General features: G+C 44.6%; 1 protein-coding gene across 4 annotated transcripts in view; it reads left to right on the plus strand.

The window, feature by feature from the left end:
- Nucleotides 1-26,569, plus strand: part of XPO7 (exportin 7) — a 1,985,528-nt gene that overhangs the window by 179,878 nt on the left and 1,779,081 nt on the right. The window lies entirely within an intron of this gene.

Consider the following 26,569-nt stretch of genomic DNA (forward strand, 5'->3'; position numbering starts at 1 on the left):
GCTGTTGTAGTTGACCAGTGAATCAAGTGGAAAGACCACTATTTTTTCATCAAGATAAATGGCAGAGTGTAGACGACTCAACGACCCTATGCCAAAAGGCGTCCAGTAGGGTAAGTGGAGAGATTCTATGTTTCTTACACCTGGCCTATTTGTAGAATACCTGTATATCCTGTGACAAACCGGAAGGTGTCTCACTTACTAGTCATCGGGATCTGTCATCCAGGTGGCCAGGACACAGCCACCGCTATTGCATCCTATTCCTGGGAGTTGACCAGTGGGGGAGGATCACCTGGATGGTGGGTCCTCGGGGAGTGGAAGTGGGACACCGACGGTTGAGATGCGGTATCCCCCTTCTTATAACACCTTTTCCCCATCCTACCATGTAGGATACGCAAACACTCTAACCCCCCACAACCCTTTTCCGACACACACACTTTTGCACACGATGAAAGACGGACATGTCCCAATACAAAGGTCAGGCAATTGACCAGAATCGCACACACCTGACAGCCCTTTCCCTTCCCCTCAGGGATAAAAGGTGGAGCACGGGAGCACGCTATGAGCAAGACAGACCGCACAACTAGAGAGCTATCCAAGCACAGCAGTTGAAGAGCAAGAGAAAGGCTGCAACAACCGAAAGGGGACAAGGAGAGACGTGACCTTGCCCTTTCCGACCCAGACCTGCAAAACCTCAGTGGAAGGAATTGTAAGACCGTAAACAATAGCCGGCATGTGTTGCGGCAGAAGCAAGCTCTACACAGAGCCCTCCTCTGCTGATAACCAAGCCAGGGAGAGACGCTTGCTACCATTGTACCGTCCTTGACTCCAGAGATAAGAAAAGCCAAGCAGTTCATTGCAGCCGGTGAGTCGATGGGCGAACTGATAAGAAACCGAACTGTGATGAATGAAAGTTGCAAAATGGCAGAAATGTGAAGTTCAAAGAACTGTTAACATTAAGGGAAAACCAGCTGCAGAGGGATTCGGCACCACGTGGTGCTCATTCAAGAAACTCTGGTTGTTCCCATGGTTGTTAAAACTACTGATACCAGTAGGCCCTAGGAGAGCCGCAAGGAAAAGGTCAAAGCGGTCATACAGTGGTCTAGCAAAATCCCCCTGTACAGTCAAAAGTCTTTGATTGACAAACCAGTGAAAACCCAAGGGAAGTGAATCCTGCATCATAAGAAAGTAGAAGACTAAAAAGTCCCAAGGAACAGTGTGTTGACAAAGTTGAACCCGGCAGAGGGATGTCCATAGTGAATTGTTTAAAGTGACATTAAGATTTGGGAATGCCATAAGTGAAATTAAGTTGACAAAAGCTGTAGTGAACCTGGGATGGAGGCTGATATTCGAGAGAGGTCTGACCCCGGAAGAGGGGGGACCCAGGGAGTGAAGAATCAGCACCAAAGTACAATTAGAGTAACTTTTTGTTATTTAACATACCAGGCCCTCAGAAGCAAGAGATTTAACCACCGAAGGTCCTGATATTGCTAGGAGTTTTTGTGGATCTGAGGCCCGGAAGAGGGAGATCGAGTGGTGAAAAGGTATCACCCAAGGTACCTACAGAAAGGACCTTTTTGTTTATTATTTTGGAACACCTCAGGTCGTCTGAGGCAAGATACATTTTGTAGAAAAGAGATTTAACCACCAAAGGTCCTGATACCTGAGAGCGGAACTGCAGTCTCATGCTGGGAGAGCTCGAGCGTGTGCTGTGCTCCGGAGTCCCACCTTGTCCCGTGCTCAAAATGTGGGGAAGGGGAGACCCTGACTACCGCATCCTGACTTACTATTTGTGAACACTTCTTGCTTTCCTGTGAATCCTATTCCACACCTTTTTGTATTTAGTTGGAAGGACTGGCAATAGTTTTTTTTTTAGTATAGGCCCTTTGTATTTGACAAGACGCCACTTGGACTGCCTCATTAATATTTGATGGTTGTAGCTTTCTCCCATCTTAGATCTAGGTTAAGATTAGATGTTTTTCCAACCCACATTTTACTAAACACCCTTGAACTGTGATCACTTGTGTATGTCTTTACTGTTGCCACCATGAGTTCCTTATACTCCCTATAAATAAATCCCAAAACTGTGTTGAATGAAGTGCTGGGCTTCATGTGCCATGTGGGCTGAAAAATGTTATGGTGAGATCTGCTGCATTAACAGCCCACATTGCCCAATACTTTTATTGCTGCATTTAACCTACTGCGTATTGTCTTCTAGCTACTATATTAATTGCCCGTTCTGCCTAATACGTTGATTGTTGTATTTAGCCTACTATGTACTGCCCACCAGCTACTGCTTTAATAGCCCATTCTGCCTAATACGTGGATTGTTGCATCTAGCCCATTAAACACTAGCTGCTACATTAACAGCCCACATTGGCCATTACCTTGATTTCTGCATTGAACCTACTGCGCACTGTGTACTAGCTACTGCTTTATTAGCCCGTTCTCCCTAATACGTAGATTGTTGCATTTAGTCTACTGTGTACTAGCTACTGCATTAATAGCCCATTCAGCCTATACTAGATTGCGGCATTTAACCTACTGTGTACTAGCTATTGCATTATTTGCCCACTCTCCCTAAGACCTGGATTGTTGTATTTAACCCACTGGGTACTATCCTACTAGCTACTCAGTCCTAGTCCGCTTAGCTGGCATTCATGCATCCGATTTTTCTCAAAACTCTATGTAACTAGCTGGGAACTCTGCACATAGGCCCTGCTATTGGCCTCCAGCCCCCGCCTCATAATGTAACCGATCTCCCTAATATGGTGCATATTTCTCTCCCTTATCACCGCAACCCAATCTTTTAGGTCCTTTGCGTACCTTAACACCTACTATACACCCTCCCTCACATTGAAACTACAGTACATCATTGCATGCCCCTCCTACACCCCCAGCAATAATATGCTACCACAATTGAGCTGCGGCTCATCATTAGTCACTTATTCTTCCTGCACTCACAATATTAAGACAACCTACACTATGACTTCCATCAACCCATATCTGAACTCACCGGCACTATGGCTGGAACACTTCGCAACCAAACCCACTCCCAACCAACCTTGTGCTCTCTATTTTAGGAACCTTAGACTGGGCTCTAGATTTCATCACAAAAGTCAACAACTTCCCAATCTCACCAACAATAATTCACACACCCGCCAGGGCAACCCCTCCAGTAAACCTGATTCTCCAGGCTTCCCCACTCTCAATCCTAACGTTGCCTTGAATCCTGGCAATAACAGCACTATCCTCACCAAAGATACCTCGATTAAAGGAGCCCTTGTTAATGCCAGGTCACTCCTTGCGCATGCGCTCGATATAGCTGACTTCATTATAATGCAAGACCTTTATTTCCTTGCAATCATGGAAACCTGCTTACATGCAGCAGTAGGACCGTCCCTCTCCTTGGCTATCCCTAATAACTATTCCATCATTAGATGCAATAGGGACACCAAACATTCCAAAGGTGGAGGTGTTGCCTTCATCTTCAAAAGCTCCCTTGAACTGAGACTTGCTCCCAATCAACAGATCCCCTCTGCTGAACTATCAGTCAAACTGCCACTATCACCCAATCAGACTGCCACCATTCATCTTATCTACAGGCCGCCAGGTCCTATCTCCGCCTTCACTGATATCATCTCATCCCTCCTTGCAACAAATACCAAGACTAATTCACAAATTATAATACTTGGGGACCTCAGTCTTGGCTTCCAAGACCCCATTGACCCTAAAGCTCTTCACCTTGCTAGCACACTAACCGACTTGGTGTTCACTCATCGTATACAGGAATCTACTCATATTAAAGGCAGAACTCTTGATAAGCTTGCTGACCTGAACTGCAGCATCAACTTTGTATCTAACAGATCTTGTGTCTGGTCGGATCACCATCAGATAACCTTCAACATTAAATCCAACATCCAATGCCCCAAACAAAACATTGCAACCTCCATTAGTACCAGAAATAAGAAGGACATTACAAAAGGGAAACTACTCCCTCTTATCCTTCCCATTCTCAACAATGCCTCGGTATCGTGTACAGACCCCACTGTCCTAGTAGACACCGTCATCCAAACCATCCTAAAAGCACTAAACACGATAGCCCCTATGAAACTAAGGAAACCTAAACCCCGGGCCCATCTCAATTCGTGGTTCACACGACACCTGAGGGAACTTTGCCAAGCTAAAAAACGCAGAGGCACAATGGAAAAGCCTTCCTTCTGATGCCAACAAAATCATTCTTATCACATCCTACACTAATTACAGAGAGTCAATACAGCTAAAAAAGACACCTATAATAAGCGAAATCCTGCAGGCTGAATCTAATACCAAAGAGCTATTCAAGATACTGAAAGAACTTGAATCTCCCATCAGCTGCCCTGACAACTGCAATAAGGATACCCCTTGGTGTACGAACATCCAGAAAGCGCTACTCGACAAAATCTCCACCTTACAAACCAAAATCAACTATAAAAAATTTAGTTTACTCAAGGATTCAGTACCTAATGCCACCTCCACCAGCACAAAACCCCTAACAGCACACTCCCTTAAACCTTTCAGCTTCTCACCCCTGTCTATCACGGAAGTGGAAAATATTATTAAAAAAACTCAAACCCTCTAACTGCCACAGTGACGCTTGCCCAGCACCCGTCATCAAGGAGTCTGCCCATGACCTAGCACCCTTCATCACCTCCTTTATAAATGCCTTGTTCAAATTAGATATTGTCCCCGACAAACTTAAGGATGCGTGGTCCTAAGTTAAGTGATCCTAGCAAACCGTCCAACTATAGGCTCATCACCACAGTGCCCTTTCTACTGAAAATTATGGATTGTGCTGCCTACTTACAAATTCAGGATTACCTCGACTCTAATAAACTCCTTGGCCTTAGACCATCTGGATTCCGGCCTAGGCACGGAACTGAAACTGCCCTCATCGACTTAAAAACTCAAATTGATGACTTAAAAGACAACAGCAAAATGGCTCTTCTACTCCTGCTCGACCTATCGGCAGCTTTCGATCTGGTCAATCATCAAATTCTTTGTCATCATATGGAAATTGCTGCCCACTTTTCCGACAAAGCTACCTCCTGGATTAGATCCTTTCTGCCCAACAGAACCATGAACGTTTTTTCGCCAACTGCTTCTGCTGAACCATTAACATATAACAGAGGATGTTCCCGAGAGGCTCAAGTTGTAGTGTAATTTAGAGGACTGTCAGTGCATATTCAACTGATAGCCTAAACAGAACTAATCATTCAATAAAACATGTATATTTTTGTCTCACCAGTCAAACCAAACCTCAATTGTGCCTATTGTTGGTAGCACATATAATACAACATTCAAAAAAAATGTTTTATAAGTACAGAAAATATATATATTTTTAGTTTAGAAGAGAGAACATGAATATAGCCATTTGTTGGCTTCATACATAAGAAATATTTATACAAATAAGTAAACATGTATAAACAAATCAGCAAATCTAAACAAAATGAATTCAGTTTTGTTAGAAAGGCCAACAGAAAAAAATATAAGGGAGAAGAAGAGTAAGAAGAAGGGGAAGAAAGCAGCAGAAACAATTGGCAAAGCAACCAACACTTATTCTGTTGAAGGTCTTTATCCATCCAAATTACGCAAAGAACGCTAGTTCTGATAAATATTTTGGTCTATCCATGCAATTGTTCGTGGATAATTTTAAAGAAAAGGCAGGCTATAACTGAATGGACCTTAATAGCTCAGAGGTATAGTTTGTGAACTAAATTATGACAAATCTACTGAATCATTACCAGTCTCGTGCGGGGTCCCGCAAGAGTCTTGTGTCTCACCCACTCTGTATAATGTTTTCACAAAGCCACTCTTTGATATTCTTGATTATCTGGGTGTCACGTATACCATCTATGCGGATGACACCAAGGTACTCATCCCTATCACTTGTGATCACGTGACAGACTCTAAAGCCCTGAATGTCGTCTACCTGGTCATTCAAGCCTGGATGGCGCAACATGGGCTTTCTCTCAATGACGAAACGACAGAGCTACTTATCCTAGGCTCCCACTCCACTCATCAGGCTTGACTCCGCCTTCAAAACATTTGTTATTGATGGCAACACTATCAAGGTGTGGAATGACACGAAAGCCTTAGGCATATACCTTGATTCTATCTTATCTCTTACGAGACAAACCAATGCCGTGGTCTCTGCCTCAGCCTATACGTGTAAACTCATAACAGCGTGCAGATTTTTTCTCACCTCCGCTAACTGCCTCATCCTTGCTAGAACTCTTATCTTATCTAAAATTGACTACTGTAACGCCCTGTATTTAGGGACGAGTCAAAGGAACCGTAACAAGTTACAGGTCACCCAGAATAATGCCATAAGGGCTGCCCTCAATATTCCTAAGAAACAACACATCTCTGACACTAGACGTAGCCTACACTGGCTGCCCGTTGTGCAAAGGATATCCCTCAAGACCCTTACACTTACTTCTAAGTGTCAGTCTAACCACGCTCCTGAATACCTGGCCAACCGCCTTATATCTCACACCTCCACCCGCCCTCTTGGAGCATCTGGGCAGCTAGACCCACCTGCTTTCTGCAACTTAAATCTAGGGACAGACAACGAATGGGCATAGGATGCTCCAAGAGGGCAGAGCATCCTATGCCCATTCATTGTCTGTCCCTAGATTTAAGTTGCAGAAAGCAGGTGGGTCTAGCTTCCCAGTCCTAGCTTCCAAACTATGGAACTCACTTCCCAACCCTCTCAGATCCGAAATGTCTTTTCACTTCTTCAAGAGAAAAGCCAAAACGTTGCTCCTTGATCAGGATAAATTGCCACATGCCCACAATAACTAACATCATTAGATGGTTTCTGCCCACATACTGCACCCGCTGTATAATTCTCAGCATAACTCTCAGTAAATTTTGTAAATACTTTGCTTAATCCTGTGTAATGTCGTATTGTACTGATAATGCACAACTCTTGTAAATTTCATCGCTGCCTATTCCCTTCACCCTGCACTGACTTGTACATTATTGTAAATGTATGTTATTATGTAAGATTCTAATGTTACCTGTAAAATACAACTGTAAGAAATGCTCCCAGATGCGTTTGGGCCAGGTACGTAATACAAATAAACTAAATACAAATCTACCGCGCAAGGCCTCCATATTGAGCAGTCAAGTGTTTGTTTTGAGATGGACACTGAAGAGAGAGAATCACTTTGAGGAAACATCGTGTTTCCTCGCAGCTGGTCCGCAGCTCTGTAGGGCACATGTGAAGTCATGCTGTGGTGGCCACCCTTGGCACCCAGAAGGCTGTACAACCAAAACAAAACCAAAAATGCAAACTGACTACGTTTGTTAGAAGCCGATTGCCAAACTTGCATCACCATTGCAAGCTGCTCTAAACCAAGCACTGTTAACTCCAGATGAGGTCCCTTTATCCACCTCGGATGTGGTACAGCCATCCATTAATTTGTGTCGGGGGTTGCCTCGGGACTCGCTTTAAATAATTACATAAGTAGTCAAAAAAGGAGTGTACGCAGGCAAGAAGTAACGCAAGTTTCTTAATGACCCAGACACAGCTGGGACAGCTATATTCAAACAGATTGCGGAACAGAACTGTGTGAAAAGGCGCTGTTAAAGAAACGCCACTGAATCTAAAACTTTTATAACAATCGAGTTAATTAACATTAGGAACTTTTTCAACATGAAAAAATCTCCCCGCACGGAGCCGATTCGTGTTCGCACATCATACCCTTATAGAAAAACATAGATCATGTTCTGTAATTGGGTCCACAGACCTTCCCACACTGCCCTTAATTATAATTTCTGATGTCAAAATCCAACCCCCACTTCAAACATAGTAATGACAATTCATTGAAACATTTCAGATGGCCAGCAGAACGTTATTCATCTGTCAGGTCACTTTATCTACGTTCTCATGAGAAGCGCTCTCTACCATGGCACTGTCAGAGCCTTGAACCATGGACATACTGCTGTACACATGTTGCATATTAAGAACTCTTTGACCTTCTTCCCAGGTGAAATGTACTAAGGGTCAATTTGAAACCGCTGTGGTTCTTTTGACACCATCTAAAAATCACGTTTTGCATTATAAAATGGTTATGCCCTCCTTGCCGATCGGTGGGACACATGGGCTTTAATTTGTGACCTTGTAAAAAAACGATTGTTTGCTTCTTACCATAACAGCATGGGATCGTGGGACCTGCAATGTGTTACCAGCTACTGCTGCTTCGTAGCAGATTTATAAAAAAGCTAACAAACATTTTCTGCAAAAGCATGCTGTAAGGCCTATTTACTGCGTTTGAGCATACCCCCAAGTTTGGTTATACTTACCTGTGCTCTTGCATTTCTTTTATATGTAAATTGCTTTTATTTTGGGCTTGACTGTATAACAATTAAAAGGAGCCTTCTCCCCTTTTACAGTGCTATTCTCCCAATTGATAAGTGCGTACCTTTTCACTGTGTAGAACTTGCATTTTTATTACATTATTCTCCCCTTTTATTGATCTATCAATAACTAACTCTTTTTGTGCCTCCAGTTCCCTTTCTGCTACTTTATCTTTGTGAATCACATTTCTTTTCAATCTTGTCATGTCTCCCCCAATCATCCACAGTTTCCCCTACCCACATACACCTTGTTCCATCCTTTAGGCATGAAATCCAACATTGTTGATAGTTTTCCAAATCTGCTGGCTGTGTAAAGACCCACCCATCAGGAGCCTCTTCTTCATTTTCCCCAATTACTTTATTTACCCCCCCTTCTTTTCGGTAGCTTTTTTATCAACACTAATGGGTATCCTCAACTGTCCTTTTTTCTTATTAGAATATGATCTAAAAATGTTCTTAATGATGCAGACGGTGACGAGAATGAGCACCAATGCAGGAACAGTCACTCGAAACAGTCCGGAAAGCCAGATGGGTACCCATGTGAAAATACTGTCCAACCAACTATTTGATTGCACTCCATTAACTTCGCTGGTCATTTTTTCATGGAGTCAGTATCCCGGTTATGGCAACTTTCAATGTTCCATTTGAAGCATCTCCATCGGGTATCATTGAGCAACACCTGCTTCTGTACTTTGCACACACCCCTCCCTTGATAGCCGTTAGGCGGTCCAGCACTTACCTGTTCTGGAGGGCTACCAAGCGTAGCACCCTCATCTGCTCCTTAATTGCATTCAACCCCTTTGCTGTTGAATTTGCCAACTATAGCAGCTCCTATCTAGTGAGCTGCAGCCACTTTGCATAAGTGGCGGCCTGGACACCTGGGAGCAGTAGTGAGGTAAAAAACATTGCAGCCGTGGAGAACAGTCTGAATTCATCAGGCATAGCGGTCAAGTTCTCTGCGCTTGTCTCCAAAAAATATTTGCCAGCTTCTTCCTTCTTATTGATTTTTGTTCTTCCTGTTGCTGTACCATTTCTCCCTACAACGCAATCTTCGTGGTAGTACTATTTCGATGCAGCACCTGTTTAGGACTGTGCAAAGTGACAAGAGCGCAAACACCACTCGAGTTAGGCTGAAGCTGGGCATAAACCTTCGATTCACAGCCCCACCATACGTCCATCACCACGGCAGTCCCCTGCATCAGTGCTGCATTCCACATCATCTTGGTACATCCAGAGTTAGTACCCAGGTAGATAGACCCACTCGACCTGAAACACAATGGGAATCGTGTATAGCTCTTGATGTCAACTGGTTGATGCTTTTCATGTAACCTAGTTAATGCATTCACATGTTTTCCCCAAATTGCCCTGCAACTATCATTCACCATGGCAGCCACGTTTTGTTCAAAACCTACCAATCCCTCAGTATGACATTGCATTATTTCCCCCTCCCATTTGTGCCAATCCCACACTATTCCCTCTACCCTCATCAATGGCCTTGTATGACACCAAGGTATGCTTTGCCATTCCTCACTTGTGCACCGTAATCTCTTGTGGTCTTAGTTGCAATTCCTCTTTTTAAGGACCTTCTGTCACATGTTCCACAACCTTATGCAGGGTTTCCTCATTTTCAATCACGGTTTGTTAATTTCACGAAATTATCTTCATAAACCTTTTCCCCTTCGTCCACCCACTAAACCAACCTTTTTTCCCTGGAATAAACTCCTAGTTTTGCATCCTGCTTCTTTGTAAAACGCAGCTTGGGGAAGAAGTAGTTTGGGCATTCCTATCATGTGTGGGATAAGGGAGCAGACATAGTGCCATTCACCCTTTCTCTCCCCACACGTAACATTTTGTTGTACCCACCATTTCCAGTTGACAAATCTGGCTCTCCTTCAGTGCCATGATGAAAACCTTCCGCATGCATAAACAACTCTTTTCCCTATTTGTTTTTATTCAATTGTTCCACTTTTTTCTCTTAAAACCAAATGGACCAAAAGTATTAATCCTACACTAAAACACATTAATATCACACTGAAAACGTCCCTTTTTACTTAATTTAAAAATGTTCTTTAAAGCCATTTCATCATTTTCTTTTGCTGATTTTCAAATGGTCTAAAGGCAGAGAAAAAAACGTAAGGAAATCTCCCATACACTTTCCATCATGTTGCGCTTGGGGGATCAGAGCTCTTGTCCTTGTGCACGTCTGTTATGTGGACCCATCCTCCCTGCCTTTCGATTTTCACTGCTGTAGGTGTGGAATAGATAAATGTATATAGTCCGGTGAAACGCTCCTACTTCCATTTGCGAACGTGATTTTTGATGAATATCTTCTCCCCCAGGTAGAGGTGCTGCTTGTGGGAATTATCCTGCTTGTCCTGTTTGTTTTTGGCCTCGTCTGCAAGGATATGTATCAAAGGGATTTTGTAAATTCTTTGAGATACATATCGCATTCCTCCCCCAGAATGTAAGAAGAAGAGTGTGCATCAGAGATTGCATGCGACAGCGGAATGGGCGCATACATTCTCCACCCTGTAACAATCTCACGAGGGGTCAAGTGATGATCTCCTCCAGGAATATTGCGCAGTGCAAACAAAGCAAGAAGCAAGCAGTGCAACAATGATTTTCCAAGTGTTTGAATAAGCTTTGCCAACCGTACTTTAAGCAGTCCATTCATCTTCTGTACCAAACCGTTGGCTTGCGGATGGTAAACCCTGCATAGTTTATGCTTTATCCCCAGGAGTGTTGTTGTTTCCTTAATTAAATCATTTGCAGAATGCTGACCATTGTCTGAATGAATTTCATCTGGAATCCCCCACCTTGGGAACGCCTCCTTCACAAGAAATGTGTCCAGAGTGGGATTCATTATGGGCACTGGGACTTAGCCTCAAGCCAACGTGACAATGGACACACCACTACAAGCAAGTACCTGTAAGAGGTACATCTTTCTTGTATATCAACATAGTCAATATGCAAGTGCCGGAAGGGGCCTTCCGGTTGTGGCAATGTTCCCTACACAACTCTGTGTGTGACCTGGCAAATAGTTCTGGATTATCATGCAGTTATTCACAAACTCTACAACATTCTCATATACATTTGGTACAAACCAGTCTTCACTTCACCGCCGCAGCCACATGCTCTTTCGATACATGGGCAGCATACTGAAGCTGTTCCAATGCCACCTGCAACAATTTCTTTGGCATGACCAATTTTCGTGTGCGATCATACCGGCATACAAAATCAGTTTTGGATAAAGAACATCCTCTCCTCTTCCACAAATCTTTCTCATCATCTGATGCTTCTCCCTGCAACTCAATCATCTGCATTATTGGGGTTGCTTTAAAGTTTTCTGGTAATGCATCTTTTTTTCTTTGCTCACTTTTAGCACTGCTAGTATGGGTATTTTTTCCTTTTCGCCAGGGAACAGCACATATGTTCCTTCTGGTAGATATGCTGCTTCTTTAGCTGCTCTGTCTGCTCTTTTGTTTCCTAATGAAATAAAATCTTGCCCTCCTGTGTGGGCCCGGCACTTTATTAAAGCTATTCTACTGGGAATGGTAACATTTCTAATAATTTACTCCGTAAGCCTGCGTGCTGAACAGGTGTACATCACTTCCACTTCTTTTGAACCCTCTCCTTTCCCATCTTGCTAGCCCTGAGTGCACCGTGGAAGTAATGTAGGCTGAATCGGAGAAAATGTTTACTACCTGGCACTGTGACATGCTCGGTGCCTCAATCAAGGCCACGAGTTCTGCTGCCTCTGCAGAGTAGTGGTCTGGTAGTTGCGCCTGTGATGCACTTTCAACTCCTCCCCTTTGTGTACTCCATGTCTGTGCCTCCTTCACTGCGGAACCTGAATGCTCCTGTCCTGTGGTATGACCAATACTGGAGCTCCCGTCAATGAAAGTCATGCCCGCCGCCCACCCTCAATCACCTTTTCCTTAACCAGGGGGATACCTTTGAAGAAGCTTGTCATCCTGCTCCACCACCTTGACGAAATATAGGGTAAACCTAGTGCCTGTGTTTCTGTACAGCCACTTTACCCTTTTATTCTTCAAGAAGCCTTATCTGAACAAGCCATCATTTCCGATAGGCTACCAGTTGCAACTTTACCTGGTTCGCCATGCTACAACACATGTAGGATTCCTAAAATGACCGCCGCCCAACTATGTTTACCCGCTGCCTAGCAACATCCTCTTGCGAGCTTCGCGACCTGATTGGCCGCAGCACGCTACTTTCCTGCTCCGGAATCACCAGAAGGCGCAAGCCGGCATCTCCCACAGAAGGCCTTCCACAAAAGGCCAGGGTCTGTCTGTGCCTGTCTGGGCCTCTAGGCCATACAACGTTGGCTTGTGCCGCAGTGATAATCTCCTCCCTGTTCACCACCGGAATTGTCTTCGTCCCGGATCATATGCTGAACAACTCCACCTACCACTGTAAGAACGGTCAGAACTATAAGTCCCTCGTCATTGCCCTTTTGCAACATTCCAAAACCAGCAGGTCCCGACAGCGGTAAGCGCCTATCTCACCCGTTGTGACTCTTCACCTGCATTATCCTGAGAATCGGGATCCTGTTAATTAACGCATATAAAAGTCTTTTTTTTTTCTCTACCATATCATAATGTACCCTCATCACTGTTCCTTTTACTGCTAATCTCCATGACTGCCATGTTTACAACTGCCCCGGTTCTGCACCTTTCGTACTGCGTTGCCGTGAACGCTCTGCCACACTCCGTACCGCTGCATTGCCTAGTCTCTCGTGATATCGCTTGCTCCTAACTGTGTCTTTGCATACTCAGATTAGCTGAACTACTCTAACCAACATCCAGCTAGCCACTTCTTATCGATAACCAGCACCTTGACCAGCATAATCACTCTGCACTATAATGTCCCTTCTCGCTGTACTGGTATCCTTTAACATACTGCACGCTATTACCTCACTTTTTACCAATACTAAATAGCCTCAGCATACCCAGCTAAGCTACACTAGCCATCTCTAGCCTGCACTGTATTCTTTGTGCACCTTTGCATGTCGTATGTTATCTTTGTTAACCTGCCACACATTTAACTTATCCTAACTGTACTGTACTGCTTCCACTTTGCTCTGCTTGCTTGACCTATACGCTGCCAATGCTAACTGGCCTATTTAAACCTGTGAAGCTACACTGTGTTACTATCATCCTACACTGTCTTTGACAAGTACCTACCGTTCTACATTGTAAGTAAGCTGTTTACTGTTCCTGCTATTCATCCTCCTCCGTTGACCACTACATTACTAAAACCTTCTATTCTCTAGACCTTACTTGCTGTAGGCACTACTACCATACTTGCCACTATCAACCTAGCCAACATTCTGCCACAGAACACTCACTCTCTGACTAGGATGCCTCTGCTACATAAGTCTAGGATGACACTTACCATGAGCACTATACTACCTCAGGCAGAAACGATTAAATCTACAACCTTCTTGCCACCTTGTCTATCAAATGCCACTAACCTTACACGGTATACCAATACAACAGACAATCACCAGTGTCCTCTCCCCCTCCCAATGGATCCATCTTTTTGCCACCAGACCTACCCCTAACCAACCTTGCTCCACTAGCCTTAGAAACCTTAGGCTAGGATCGAAACTCCACATCACCTCCAACTCACATCCATGATAACGAATGCCAACGTCCTGAATGTAAAAGAACCTTCATTCTAACTCCAAGGACAATTCTTTCAATATCTGCCTTCACTCTACCTCCCTGTTACTTGGTCAACTGGACCCTCCTTGCATCAAACAGGCTTTAGTAAATGCCAGGTCTGTAGCAGCCCACACACTCAACATTGTAGACCGTATTGTCACCAACCAATTAGATTTCCTCGACATTACAGAAACCTGGTTACATGCCACATCTGGTCTTTCCTTGTCATTAGCATTACCGGCCAACTAAACTATAATAAGGCTAGACAGAGCAACCTCTAGAGGTGGAGGTCTGGCCTTTGTCAGAACTGCCCTGGGACTTAGAGCATGCCCATCTCTTCCCCTCTCCTCACAGTTAAACTGCCACTGTCTCCTTCACGCACCATCACCTTACACCTCATATATCGGCCCCATCTCGACATTTGAGGAAGATATCCCCTCCCTACTTTCCGCCAATCCCAATCCCAAACCCAATTCGCAGATCATACTACTACGAGATTTAAATCTAGGTCTCAACGACATCAATGACAACAATGCCACAACATTAGCCAATGCCATTACGGAACTGGGCTTCACTCAACGTATGGACCTCCCCACCCACAATAAAGGAAGGACGTCAGACTGGCTTGCTGACCTCAATTGTGATACCAAAATTATCACCAATGAACACTACTGCCTGGACTGACCATCGCATAATCTCATTCACCTTACCAGCCAGGCCTCAATCCACCCTGAACCTCTCACCCCCTCCTACGTTGATCAGAAACAAACGCAACATAACTGGATAGTTTACTACCACTACTCCAACCCAATACTAACTTCACACTCCCTAGCTCAGACCTCACCACGCTTGTTGAACTATACAATAATATTATCAAAGTAGCCATCGATAAGATTGCACCTCTTAAAATGCGCAAAGAGAAGCCTCAAGCACACCTCAACTCCTGGTTCACCCCTAACCTAGAAGCCCTATGCCTAGAGAAAAGAAGAGCTGAAACCCTTTGGAGGACCAACCCATCAGATGATAAGAAAAAAGTTACTCTAATATCCAAAGAATTCAAGAATTTCATAATCCAAACTAAAAAAGACTTGTTCAATGATAGGATTAATAAAGCTAGTTCTAATACTAGAGAACTGTTCATCCCAAAAGAACTTGAGTCACCGACCCCCCAAGTGGAAACCTGCGTCAAGGATAAGACTTGGTGTACTAACATCCAAACTGCACTTGCAAACAAAATCTCCCTACTTCAAAAGAAAATGGAAATCAAAAAACAAAATATAGCCAAGGACTTACCTGTACCAAATTCCCAGTCAATCCCAGAGAAATCCTGTAACTGTTTCAAATGTACTCCTGTGTCTATTAAGGAAGTAACCAAAATAATATGTTCATTTAAACCATTCAGATGCCAGGGTGATCCCTGCCCAGCTCCAATTATCGAAGAGGCCGCTAGAGAAGTAGCTCCCTTAATCATGTTTCTCATTAATTCATCATTTGACTCCTGCTCTGTCCCCACTAATCTAAAAGTTGCGTGGGTACGCCCATTTCTAAAAAAGGCTAATCTAGACCCTAACTTACCGACGAATTACAGACCCATAACTACTGTCCCTTTCCTCCTTAAAATACTAGATAGAGCCGTCCACCTCCAGAAACTGTCGTATCTGGAAACTAACAACCTCCTTGGCCTGCGTCAATCTGGTTTCAGATCCATTCATGGAACAGAATCCGCCTCAATCCAGCTAAAAAAAACAAATTGACTACTTAAAGAAAAATGGGAAACTAGCTCTTCTCCTCTTTTTAGATCTCTCGGCTGCATTTGACCTTGTTGAGCACAAGGTCTTATGTAACCATCTTGCGCCAGCTGCACAATTCTCCAACAAAGCTTCAGCCTGGATCCTGTCATTTCTGGACAACTGTCTTTTCACCCAATGCCTCAGTGGAACCAATACCCACCACTTGTGGAGTTCCACAAGGATCTTGCGTCTCGCCACCTTATACAACATATTCACAAAGCCCCTTTTTGATGATCTTGACAATCTGGGTGTCACGTACGCTAATTATGCGGACAACACTCAGATTCTCATACCTATCACTGGCGATAACAAAACAGACTCTACCCGCCTCAACAAAATCTGTCTGATCATTCAGGCATGGATGGCCACCCATGGCCTCTGCTTCAATGGCGAGAAGACGGAGCTTCACTTTGTCAGATCTTCAGTAAGACGAAACAACTTAAGTAATCAATTCAAATATCAAAGAGCAAGAAACCCCTATCTCCATTCCAGATAACTATACCAAAGACAGAGGCTGGTGCTATGGCATCCAACATGCACTCTTCAATAAAGTAGCTACTCTCCAAAACAAAATAGCCCAAAAAAAAGCATCTCTGAACCTATCTGCAAATTCACTGCCTCCTAACACTCCTACTAATAACGCCCCATTCTTCCCTCCTGAGACCTTCATCAACTCCTCACCCACTCGCTTCAACTTCTCTAAGTTGATTTTTTTCAACTGCCAGGGAGAACGTTGCTCAGCCCAGCTCATCAAGTACACTGCAAGGGATCTAGCTCCCTTTATCTCAAAACTAATCAACAGCCTCATTTGCATCTGGCACCATCCCCACCAATCTTAAAGAATCCTGGGTAGTTCCCCTGCTAAAAACAACACTTGACCCACCGATACCCATTAATTACCGGCCCATCACGACCGTACCGTTTCTCTTAAAAATTCTCAATAAGGTTGCTTATACTCAAATACAGAAGTTCTTGGAACTACACCACCTCCTTGGCGCACGCCAATCTGGCTTCCGGCCACAACACGGAACAGGTACTGCCCTCATCGACCTGAAGACCCAAGTTGATGAACTAAGGGACAAGGGGAAATCAGCCCTCCTTCTCCTCGACCTCTCGGCTGCATTCGACCTTGTGGATCATAAGGTCCTATGCAGTCATCTTGACTCAGCAGCTCATTTCTCCAAGGAGGCCATAACCTGGATCGAATCATTTTGAATGAATTGTGTCCTCCCACGTATTCCTCATCTTGTGATAAATCGGTATCTCCAGCTTCGCTGCTTCGGAAAAAGAAATTATCGGCAGAGGGCGTTGTGCTCGAGGTCGTGGCGTCGATTGTCCCTCGACGTACTCCGTACTCTGTCGACGTCACCGATGTATAAGTAGCTCGAGCCGCGCCCGTTGCTTCAGTTCCGTTTTTCCGATCGCTTCGCTATCGAGAATGGCGCGCTTCTATTTTCTGTGAAGAAAATGTCATCATCTTCGACACCTTCGACACCCAGGACTGGGTTTAAGAAGTGTGCAGATTGTGGATCTAAGATGTCGATCACCGATCCCCACCGGATTTGTCGCTGGTGTCTCGGTTCCAGTCACCGAACCGACGACTGCGGGTCCTGCCAATCGATGACCGAAAAAGCTCTTCGTGAGACGAGAGGTAAACTGTCGGTGGGGAGGGAGGCCTCAAAAAAGGTTTCGTCAAAAAAACATAAAAAAGCGACTGATTCTAAGGGATCGGATCGCCATAGGCACTCGAAGAGATCTCGATGTAGGAGTAGATAGAGACATTCTTCGTCGTCATCGAAAAAAATGAAGAGGAGACCTAGATCTCCCTCATCATCTTCTTCTTTAGAGTCGACCGAAGAAATTCGTTGTCCGACCAAATCTGATTCTCCCAGTAAGTGGGAAGAATTCCGCAAAAAGATGATGGAGGTTTTCGAGAATGTGGCCTCGACCCCCTCGAAAGAACCTCGAAAAAGCCATACTCCTAAAGTCGCTCTATTGGACGACAAAAGGAAGTCCAAGGCTACTATGGCCAAGACCAGTAGCGTCGAGGAATGCAAAAAACCTCGAGTCGACGTCAAACCGTCGAAGAATCTTCGACAGTCGAGCACCTCTCCAGTGCCAGCCAAGAAACACAAATCTTCGAAGACTTCGACAACTTTGTCGACGCCCTCGACGTCGATAATTTCGACACCAAAACCAAATGCCTCATCGACCCCATTATCGAAGTCATCTTTGAAAACTTCAAAGACACCTTCGAAAACATCGAGGGATTTGCCATTTCCTTCGAAGCAGATGGAAGAAGAAGAAAGGAGATTCACTCCTTTGCCCAGATCAGACTTTTTCAAATGTATGTCTGCAATCTATGAAGAGTCTGCTTCAGAAAAAGACGAAGTTACTCCTTTGGGAGTTACTTATGGTACAAGACAAGTTCCTGAAGAACTTATTGACCAGGAATCTAGAATGAGAGACCTGAGTGATACTCTACATTCTGCCAGTGGAGTTGACACATCCCCAGAATTAGAGTTCGCCAAACCTGCTGGGTACAGGGGTCTTATGACCAGTGTAGTTGAATACATGGGTTGGGGTAATACTTCACCCATTTTTGAACTAGATGACATGACGGATATTATCGTCAAGGGACCTCAGAAGGATCCTGTTCTCCCTTTTCACAGGGCCCTTCAAATGACTGTGGAGAAAAACTGGGAGAAACCAGAAACCATTGCTGCTGCAGATAGCACTTTTCCAAGAAAATATAGACCAGCTGGATCGGATCCTGAATATTTGAATAAACATCCGACTCCAGAGAGTTTAGTCATTCAAGCAGCATCCACTTCAAAACAAACTGCTTATCCAACTATCCCTCCAGATAGAGAGGATAAAAAAATTGACCCTGGGCACGTAAAGTTTTCACGTCAGGCAGTATGGCACTTAAGTCGGCAAATGTCACCTGTTCCCTAGCCAGGTTTACCCATACCCTGTGGGACTGTATTTCGGCGGCGGCTCATATTCCGGAAGGCGAGGAAAGGGAAGGCTTCCTGAATATAGTCAAAGACGGGAAGGAGGCAATGGGGGAATGCCTCCAGTCTGGACTGGATACTGCTGATAGTATCAGCAGATCCATGGCTACAAGCGTTGTGCTACGCAGATTTGCGTGGTTGAGGAAGTCGGGATTTGCACCGGACGTGCAAGCTAGACTCCTCAACATGCCCTTTGATGGCTCGAGGCTCTTTGGCAGAAAGGCTGATGAATGCCTAGAGAAACTTCAGACCTCGAAAGCGGCAGCTAAATCACTTAGCGCCTCTTTGCGCCAGCCTCTAAAACCCTATTCCGGCTCATCTTCCTGGAGGGGTCGTTCTTTTCGATACTACTCCTATTTTGGTAGAGGAAGAGGACAGGCTTCTCAAAGGGGCAAAAGGAACTTTCCTCGTGGAGCACGGGGAAGAGGTGCAAAATCAGCCTCAGGAGCGGCATCTGTACCCTCAGCCACTCCTCCAGCCGCCTCCAAATCCCTCTGAGACCTTGTTACACAAAACACCAGTGGGGGGCAGGATCTCAACATCTGAAGGAATGGCGGGGCATTACCTCAGATGCTTGGGCACTGGAAACAGTAGCCCAAGGTTACTGTCTCCCCTTTCTAAAAAGGCCTCAGAATCGTCCACCGGGAGCCAACTCTGTCAAAATTCCGGATCCGCTCCTGTTGCAGGAAATTTTAACCCTGCTAGTGAAAGGTGCCATAGAACTGGTACCTGTAGCAGAGAGGAACAGGGGTTGGTACTCCCCATATTTTCTTATCCCAAAAAAGGACGGAGGACTGAGACCCATCTTGGACTTGAGAAACTTGAACAAGTTCCTCAGGAAGGACAAGTTCAAGATGGTGACTCTTTCTCAGATCCTTCAGGCTCTCCAACTCCAAGATTGGTTGGTATCATTGGACCTTCAGGATGCTTACTTTCATGTGCCAATCCATCCAAAGCACAGAAAGTACCTGAGGTTCGCGCTTGGCAATTCTCATGATCAGTTTCGAGTTCTGCCATTCGGGTTGACCTCGCCCCGAGGGTTTTCACCAAAATGTTGGCGGTTGTGGCAGCAAGTCTCGGGAAAGGAGGTATTCACATATATCCCTACCTGGACGACTGGTTGATCAGAGCAAGTTCTCCAGAACAAGCTCAGGAACATCTTTCGATCACCTGCCTCTTCCTCCACAAACTGGGCTTCTCCCTCAATTTCAAGAAGTCCCACATGATACCAGCCCAGAAACTCCAGTTTATCGGAGCAGTCTTGGAAACTTCCTTGGGAAAAGCCTCGCCTCCCGAAGTGAGAGCTCTCCACATCCAGCAGATGGTAACAAAATTCCAGAATGCCCAAAGTCTACCGGCCTTCGATTTTCTCAGGTTGCTCGGCCTCATGGCATCCTGCATTTTCCTAGTACCAGAGGCCAGGTTGAGAATGAGATCCCTTCAATGGGCACTCAGAACTCAGTGGTCCCAGTTCTCAGGGAATATGTCGGGTCTTCTGCAAGTCCCGAGCGCAGTTGCTCAGGATCTTCTATGGTGGGCTTGCAACGACAACATTCTCAAGGGAGAATCTTTTTGGCAACCATGGCCGTAGATAACAGTAGTGACGGACGCCTCACTCACGGGGTGGGGAGCACACACCAACGATTTGACAATCAGCGGTTGTTGGTCTCCATCGAAGTCCAAACTACAACCTATCAGAGCTGAGGGCAATCAGACTATCTCTGAAGGCCTTTCTGCCCTCTGTACATGGAAAGAATGTTCTGATAATGACGGACAACACAGTGGCCATGTACTATCTCAACAAGAGAGGAGGTGTAGGGTCAATGCCACTGTGCAGAGAGGCAATGCAGCTCTGGTTCTGGGCAATACGAGAAGGAATCTCTCTGTCGGCAATTCACCTAGCCAGAGAGAAGAACATGGCGGCAGACGCTTTGAGCAGGCAGAGCATGGTCTCTCACGAGTGGGAGCTGGCTCAGGAAGTCCTTCTGAGCTCTTCGCCCTTTGGGGAACCCCTCAAGTGGATCTGTTTGCCACTGCGATCAACCGGAAGTGCGATCAGTACTGCTCAAGGGAATTTCCTCAAAGATGAGCTCTGGGAGACACATTTGTAGTGGAGTGGAAGTTTCCACTGCTGTACGCGTTTCCCCCAGTCCCTGTGATTCCTCAAGTAATCAGGAGGTTGAGAAAGTTCAGGAAAACCATGATCCTAATTGCCCCGGATTGGGCCAGGAGGACGTGGTACCTGGACCTTCTAGACATGTCCATCTGCCCTCCAATACGTCTTCCGCAAAGAGAGGATCTTCTATCGCAAGAGGAAGGTCGGGTTCTCCATCCAGAGGTCAAGACACTCAACCTTCACGCATGGTTTCTGAGAGGTTGAGATACAAGGATTGGGATCTTCCGGATGACGTAATGGAAATCTTGCTTTCGGCCAGAAGACCAGCAACAATCTTTGTACCGATGTCGCTGGAATAGGTTTAGTAACTGGTGCAAAGACAAGGATGTTGACCCTTTTCAGTGTGGCACCCCAATTGTGCTTTCCTTTCTGCTACATCTAGCTAATCTGGGGCTCCAGATAGGAACAATAAAAGGATACCTTGCTGCGCTGTCCATTTTCAAGCACTCCTCGGAAGAGGTTTCATATTTCAAAATACCGTTAATAATTCAATTCTTAAAGGGGCTCACTAACGTATACCCTCCAGTACCTTTTCATGTACCAGCCTGTACTTGACTTGCATACCTTTTGAGCCTCTGCACTCATGTCCATTGAGGCTTTTGACTCTAAAAACTGTCCTACTTGTGGCCCTATCATCAGCCCGCAGGGTTAGCGAACTTCAGGCTCTCTCATGCAAACCACCATATACTATTTTTTATAAAGATAAGGTAGTCCTTAAAGTTAAACCATCATTTTTGCCAAAAGTAGTCTCGGACTTCCATTTGTCACAAAAAATAGTACTTCCTACGTTTTATCCTCCTCCTCACCTGGGCAAAGAAGAGGAGAGATTACATAGATTAGATCCCAAGAGGGCTCTTAGTTTTTACATCTCTAGGATGGCTAAATTGAGACAAGATGACCAACTGTTTGTAGGTTACACTGGTCAAAAATTAGGCTTATCTGTAACAAAACAGACCATTTCCCGCTGGATCATATTAGCCATAGTTGAATGCTACAGACTAGCGGGAAAAGAACCACCAGATGGGCTTCGTGCCCATTCTACAAGGGGAATGGCTACTTCTGCGGCTCTAAAGAGGGGAGTCCCGGCAGCAGACATTTGTGCAGCTGCAACCTGGAAAACAATACATACCTTTTGTTAAACATTATTGTTTGGACACTGCCTCCTCTAACAAGGGTTTATTTGCAAAGGCAGTTCTGCATTCTGTCCACGAAAACTGAAATGGTACTCCCACCTCCGAAAAATTGATACTGCTATGGGAGCCTATCACAAGATGAGGAATACGTGGGAGGACACAATCCATTCGAAGAACAAGTTACTTACCAACTGTAACGTTCTTTCGACTGGATGTTCCTCCCACGTATTCCTCATCGACCCTCCCATCCTACCCTACAGTACAGTTTACGTGTTCTTACACTTTCCTCTCACGAAGAATGTATCGGTCATGGGACACGCCTGGGTGTTCCTCCTATATATATTTCATCGAAAAAACAGAACTGAAGCAACGGGCGCGGCTCGAGCTACTTATACCATCGGTGACATGGACAGAGTACGGAGTACGTCGAGGGACAATCGACGCCACGACCTCGAGCACAGCGCCCTCTGCCGAGAAATATTTTTTCCGAAGCAGCGAAGCTGGAGATAACGATTTATCACAAGATGAGGAATACGTGGGAGGAACATACAATAGAAAGAACGTTACAGTTGTTAAGTAACTTGTTCTTCTGAGTGAGAGAACCATGCAGGTATTCTCTCCTTCAGCAGCTGCTAACCCCATCCCCATAACATGTGGTGTTCCTTAGGGATCTTGCGTCTCCCCTACGCTATACAGCATATTCACTACGCCCCTCTTTGATGATCTGGACAATCTCGGTATCACCTACATTAACTATGCAGATGATGCACAGATTCTCCTCCCACTTTCAGAGGGTTACAACAAGGATTTGGCCTTGGTGAATAGGGTGCATCTCATCATCCATGCATGGATGACTACTCGTGGTCTATGCCTGAATGATGACAAAACAGAAATCATCATCCTGGGTACCCCTAACAACCTCAATAAATTAGGACTAGAATATGCTTCCTTTATAATTGATGCCAACCTCATTAAAATGTGCAATGAGGTAAAGACCCTTGGATTTTACCTTGACTCAACCCTATGCTTCACCCAACAAGCCAACGCCCTGGCTTCCACTACTGCTTATACGTGCAAACTTATAATAACTGGCAACCCCTTCCTTTATAACAGTTGTATTATCCTGGCCAGAGCTCTCATTCTGTCCAGGCTTGACTATTGTAATGCCATTTACTATAGCTCCAGTAAATTAATAATCAGAAAAATCCAAATACTTCAAAATAACACCCTTAGAGCGGCCCTTGGAGTGGCCAGGAGAGAACATATCATTGAAACTAGGGGACAAAATGATTGGTTCTCCACAGATGACGAAATCAAATTGAAAATGGCCTCACTCACCTATAAATCCCTGAATAATGCCGCACCTAGTTATCTAATAGAGAGATTCCACAGAATGACTTCCACCAGACCATCGTCTTAGACGTCTTCACGCAATGGGGATTCCCGGAAATAGACCTGTTCGCAACTCTGGAGAACTCACAATGCCAAAGGTACGCCTCCAGGTACCCCCAGAACCAGTCCAAGGGGGAACGGTCTGTCGATTCAATGGTCAGGGAAATTTGTTTACGCCTTTCCCCCGACTCCCCTTCTCAACAAAGTGGTGCACAAGATGCACCAGGAGCAGGTTACCATGATACTAGTGGCCCCAATGTGGGCCCGGCAGCCATGGTTCGCTCACTTGATGGAGATGTCCCTATCTCCCCCAGTGAAACTTCCCTGCCCGTACAACATGCTGTCACAGGACAAGGGCAGGACACTGCATCCATGCCCTCAGACCATGAACTTAGCAGCCTGGCTCCTGAGATCATAGAATTTGGACATTTACAACTCCCGCAGAGATGTATGGACATCCTCAGGGAAGCCAGAAAACCTAATACTCGCCACTGCTATGCTAGCAAGTGGAAAAGATTTGGCATCTGGTGTAGAGGTAAGAGCATCAACCGGGTTGACTGCTCTCCCACTAACATTGTTCTGTACTTGACCCATTTACTGGATTCAGGTCTAGTGTTCAATTCCATTAAAGTCCACCTAGCGGCACTTTCTGCATACACCACTTCCCAACTTAAAGTGTTGTGGTGGAAGATGCCAGTTATCAAGGCCTTCATGGAGGGGGTAAAGAGAATACACCCTCCGATAGCTAACCCAGCTCCCGGATGGGACTTAAATGTGGTACCTTCTAGACTCATGGGCCCTCCTTTCGAACCCATGCACAAGGCAACTCTTAAAGACCTCACTCTTAAGACTGCTTTCCTAATAGCTATCACCTCCATTAGGAGAGTAAGTGAACTACAGGCTCTTTCTGTACTAGACCCCTTCGTAACAGTTCACAAGGATAAGGTGGTTCTACGCACACACCCAAGGTTTGCACCAAAATTCATCTCGAAATTTCATGTAAACCAGTCAATAGAACTACCAACGTTCTTTCAAAACCCTTCCAGCTTGGGAGAAAAAAGTCTGCATACACTAGATGTACGCAGAGCTGTCATGTTCTACATTGAAAGAACCAGACCACTGAGAAAGACTAATCAGTTCTTTGTCTCTGTGGCAGCAGGAAGAGAAGGAGATGCAGTTTCAAAGTCCACTATATCTAGATGGATTGTTCAATGCATCACTCTCTGTTACACTCTTGCTAAGAGAGAACTACCCTTCAAGCCAAGAGCACATTCCACTCGAGGCACTGGGGCTTCCATAGCGTTCATTGCAAATGGTCCCCTTGAGTCCATCTGCAAGGCGGCTACCTGGAGTTCTGTGCACACCTTTACAAAACACTACTGTCTAGATGCACACTCTAGATCTGACTCCAAGGTGGGACAGGCAGTATTAAGACATCTTTTCTCTACTGTTCCTTCTCATAACCCACCGCCAACTCCGGGTACTGCTCGCTAGTCTATGCACAGCATGTGATTCTAAGCAGATTAACAAACATCAGAAGACAATGCATTACTTACCGTAAAAGCATTTCTGATGGTTGTATCTGCTTAGATTCACATGCGCCCACCCTTCCTTCCCGCTCGGATGGAAGGAACATAGACATCCTTTTCTATATTTCTCTCTTTTCTGTACTCGCTCACGTCTAGAAGGCTCCCTCAGGGCAGAAAAATACAAACAGAGGGACCTCGACACGTGAGGGATTGTGGGTACAACGCACGTCACTATAGGGATAGTGTTACAGACACGCCTTGTCGACGTACCCTTTTTCGACTACGAAAAACAAAATGCAATACTCCGCAGTGACCACTGGATGTCGGACCTATGCACAGCATGTGAATCTAAGCAGATACAACCATCAGAAATGCTTTTACGGTAAATAATGCATTGTCATATATATATATATATATATATATATATATATATATATATATATATATATATATATATATATATATATATATATATATATATATATATATATATATATATGCCACCCTTTATCTGTGAAAAACAATCTTATCTGAGTTTTAGATCTAACTGCATTAATTGGCTCAAATCTACTGATCACTAAAATTGTCCATTATATGTAAAGCCTCCACAATGTATAATCTGCAACAATAACCGCTCTTCTCTGCGCATTTCATGTATATATTTGCAAATTGTATATCTGGTGATCTATTGTGTAATTTTGTAATGTAAAGAATGTAATGCTGCTCTATTTTGTAACAAAGCTGTGAATCTCTTTGTAACCATGTGCCTTGATACCTACGGGTCTGGAGCGCAATACAAACGAATAAACAAACAAACATGCAAATTAATTAACGTCAGTAAGCCCTTCCTCTCTACAGCCAGCTGTACCACACTGGCCAGAGCTCTAATTCTTGCAAAACTAGACTACTGTAACTATAATACTCCCAAACTCCAAATCCTACAGAATAATGCGCTAAGATCAGTGTTTAACATTCCCAGATCTCAGAGCATCCCAGCGGTCAGATGCAACACTAACTGCCTGGCAGTCAAAGATAGAATCGATTTCTAAGTCCTAACACTCGCGCATAAATGTCTTGATAACTCTGCCCCTAAATATCTAGCGGATACATTCTCTAAAAAAACCTCAGTACGTCCTACGAGAACTATGCACTCGCACTGTCTGAATGTACAGAGATTCAAACTGCAGAAAACAGCTTCCCAGTGATGGCTGCTAAACTTTGGAATTCTTTACCTTTGAACCTTAGAACAGAACCCTCCTAATACCGATTCAGGAAGAACACCAAATCCTGGCTCCTTTCACTTGATGTATAATTATACTATCAGCTCAAGCTCTCTTGTATATATCTGTATGTAAATATTATTTCCCTGCATGTAACATAATGTATTACCTGTAATTATATTGTAGCTACTCTGTTTCAATATTGATATGTATGTAACCTTT

Source organism: Ambystoma mexicanum, chromosome 10 (assembly GCF_040938575.1).
Source record: "Ambystoma mexicanum isolate Mex_15411 chromosome 10, UKY_AmexF1_1, whole genome shotgun sequence".
Classification (NCBI taxonomy): Eukaryota; Metazoa; Chordata; class Amphibia; order Caudata; family Ambystomatidae; genus Ambystoma; species Ambystoma mexicanum.